Here is a 3806-nt window from a genome sequence, read left to right as displayed (position 1 = left end):
AAACAAGAGTAACTACGAACACAAACCGCGTGACTGTTGACTTCCGCGTTAAAAGCCAGCAGAGAAGCGGCAGAGACCAGTCTCGATACCTGCCAGCAAGTGCAGCGCACCGGCCTTCGTGGAAGAGGGGAAGTGGAGAGGAGCCGAGAATGCCACTAGCACAGCCAGGTAAGGGAAGGGAGGCGGAGACTGAGAGCAGTCGAATAGTGATGGGCTAAATAAACTGCGATTTTCCGATATCAGTGATTCTGTGAATGCTACTTTTCAGTATCTGCTATTCTTAACTGTGATTTGTCGCAGTTAAGAGTCGCAGTTAAGGAACGTAGGTCGCGTATCCCTCCGCCACTGCTATTTCTGCGATTTCTGCTACTTCCGCGATTTCTGTGACTTATGCTACTTCTGCGATTTCTGCTACTTCTGCGATTTCTGTGAGTTATGCTACTTCTGCGACTTACCACCGTATGGAAAAGTTACATCTGCCCACACAGAAAATTGCATCTCAACAAATCTGCCATTGGTAAGTAAGTTTTACGTTTGTTCTTCCGTTGGTTTTAATTATGTATTAAAGAAACAACTGTGAAAATATTAATAGTGTAATTAATATGTAAGTAGCCATACAGTAGCGTAATAGTTCGCGTTTAGAAAATGAATTCTAACATATTGTTATGTTCACAGGTACCCGAACTACATTTCAGTCACTCAGTAAATTGATAACTCAAAATATCATTGTCAACACATCTGGAGAAATTGCCACTGCGTCTTTAGACCGTTTTCGTCAGACGAGAGGTTAGTTTCTAAGTGTTTCGATGGACTTAATTACTTCAGTGAGATCGTTCTTGCAAATGTGAACTACACCCCATTGAGTGGCTTTCATTACAGCAAATATTAGCAATCTACTGTGTCAATTATATTGCTTGTAATTAGTGACAGCAAAAATTGTTTAATAATCCTTGTGATTTTGCAGACACAGTTCTGACTCTTGATTACTTGGTTGCTGTTCGAATTTATCCACATCAAGGCTGTTGAGAGGGACTCGTGAAGATTCAAGACAGCTCTTAGAGGATTTGCAGTTTAAAAGTGACACAATTGTGCAGATGAGTGATTAAACTGTGTTTTATTGAAGTTGTTATGCAATTTTAAAGGAATAATAAATGTTAAATACAGTGAGTGAATAATGAAAATCGCATTTTCCACATGTTTAAACCGTCCTATACCCGTAATTTTCCGCCACTTATTTACTGGTAAACACTAGTTGGAGAGTGACATACCGCCCCCCCCCCCCCCCTTCTCCACAATCTTGGTGTGACACTGATCTGTAACATGCATTTTGTGGCTGTTGATATGAAAGTTGGAAGTACAGATCTTCCAGTTAAATCAGGAATAGCTTAAGTGCAGTACTTGAAAGTAACACAGGAAAAGCTTACTTATGTAGGTGGTAGTAGTGTCGGCAAAAAGTTCGTGTGTGTGAAGTTGCCATGTAGAACACCAGGTGTAAAACTTTTATCCCGAGTCTTGAACTGTGTTGGAATAAAAGTGAGGCATTCATATGACTCAGTAATGCTGTTTTCATTTCACTACACTTATACACATGTCTGAGTTCTACTGTGTTAACATTGCAAAGTCCTGTAGGCATGTGGAGTATTAACCAAAATTGTCATATTGGAAGCAGAATCACATTTGTTACGTTACTTGATATTTTCAGGAGAAAAAGGCAATGTTGCTTCTTATTAATATAATACATTCAGAGACACAGATGTGTTTGACCAATCATAACTGATGCTGAATGTGCATGTCATCATATAATGTGAAGGGCTTATTTCAATAGTGGTACACGTCCATTACCTCCACTTTTCTGTCTATAATGTTTCTGAAATTAATGATCCAAACAAACATTAATAAAGGTTCATTTCTAGCAAGAAGCCATATGCTTGAATATTTCTGGTATCTCAACTGTAGATTTTTCAGCGCTCATTTAACTTTACGACTCCGTATCTCAAAATGAACAAAAATGGACTTGTACCACTAATGAAATAAGTCCTTCATACGTACACACAGCACACCGATCTCGTGAGGCACAAGGTTCTTATAACGAAGTACGTACATCGTTCAACAGATGGCACTAGGAAAAGAATGTTAACTGCGCTTTTTAGTTGCTACTTGTGACTCTTAGTTGCGATTTGTCACGGAAATCGCAGTTTCACTCGGTAGCGAATAGCATAGTATGAGCTTTGCTCAACAAATGGCACTGCTAACTGCGCTTTTTAGTTGCTACTTGCGACTCTTAGTTGCGACTTGTCACGGAAATCGCAGTTAGACTCGATGGCGTGTCGCAGAGATGAGCGTAGTACAAACTTTGGCCAACAGATGGCACTGTTAACTGCGCTTTTTAGTTGCTACTTGCGACTCTTAGTTGCGATTTGTCACTGAAATCGCAGAAAGCAGTATGGAATTCGGCCAACACATGGCTCACGGCGTTTATTGTGAAATGCTACTTGCGGCTGCTAACTGTGACTGAAATCGCAGTAAGATTTTGTAAAGTTGTTACTGTGATATCTGTGACTTCTCAATCACTGTGATTTCGAACAGATACGCGATTTCCTGCCCACCACTACTGAGAGCAGTCGAGTCTCGAGCAGGCAGATACACCAATACTCAGGGTGCGGCGGCGCAGGCTACAAAACTAATGTCTTCGCACATTTAGTGCTCTTAGTAGAGAGTTGTTTATATTTTTGTTTTGAATTACTATTGCATCTTTTTTTAAGCTCGAATACAGGGGAGACTAAGTCTCAAAGTCTCCCCTCACGCTACGCCACTGATAAATAGCACCCCAGATAACCACTCCTGGTTGTCGGGCAGGACGGCGAACAACTGTCAAGCTGGTATCCCACCGCAATCTTGGGCGTCTCCACGAATGTATTGACTGGTGACTGGGACTCAGTTCGAAGCGAGACTCATTACTGAAAACAATTCTACTAAAGTCAATGAGATTCCAGGCCGAAGACATGTCTGGAGATGGCCCAGACAGCGGGGGGGGGGGGTACTGAAGTAACGTTGTGCAAGACGCGACAGTTGGCTGCGACTGCGACGCTGCCCCCTCCTCTTTTCCCACCCTGGCAGACAGCGACAAGGCCGCAACACAACAGGAATCGTCGCTGTTTCCCAAGCTCTGGGGGGCGGCGGCGGATTCAAATACATAAGAAAAATAAGAATTCTGATGTTCTTGCTGTAAAAAATACTGTATGTTAATGGAACAAAGTTACATCGGCTCCCAGAGTTAGTTTTACGATACAGATTCTCCTTTTACTTTAAAAAATTGAATATCTCTTCCGGTTTTGCGTGTTTTTTTCGCTGTATATTACTTCTCTATCGATTGTGAGGAAAGTACAAGGCACAAAAAATTGATGTTTGCGTATCTTACAGTTTCACATCACAGCTTGATAATGAGGTGTCTATTTTTCCGATATTCGTCACATTTATTCCGATAATTTACAAGTAACCTACTGCATAAAATTTGAATTGTGTACAGTGAAAAATGTGGTCGCTGGCTACTTTGCGTATGGTTCACGTTAGGTCATACATCGTTGCCGATGAAAAGAAGCTAACATATCGAAATAATTTTTAAAGTTGAGATCAGAATGATACCGATCTCCGTTTCCGAGATTTGGGCTCACATATCTCCGGGAGCGCCGCGACTAGCCGCCAGTTCTGTCGACGAGCAACGTGAATCATGTGGCCATCACACGATAGAGAATGCATTTGTTTTGTTTCGCTGACACATTTGGACCTAATGAAACCATTTTATGTCA

General features: G+C 41.5%; 1 long non-coding RNA gene across 1 annotated transcript; it reads left to right on the top strand.

Moving 5' to 3' along the window:
- Nucleotides 1-280: 280 nt before the first annotated feature.
- LOC126282129 (uncharacterized) lies at nucleotides 281-988 on the top strand. Its single transcript, XR_007551332.1, has 3 exons — nucleotides 281-517; nucleotides 676-786; nucleotides 965-988. It is a non-coding gene; the product is annotated as an uncharacterized LOC126282129 (long non-coding RNA).
- Nucleotides 989-3806: the final 2818 nt, after the last annotated feature.

Source organism: Schistocerca gregaria, chromosome 7 (assembly GCF_023897955.1).
Source record: "Schistocerca gregaria isolate iqSchGreg1 chromosome 7, iqSchGreg1.2, whole genome shotgun sequence".
Classification (NCBI taxonomy): domain Eukaryota; kingdom Metazoa; phylum Arthropoda; class Insecta; order Orthoptera; family Acrididae; genus Schistocerca; species Schistocerca gregaria.
This window is presented reverse-complemented; position numbering and strand designations above follow the sequence as displayed.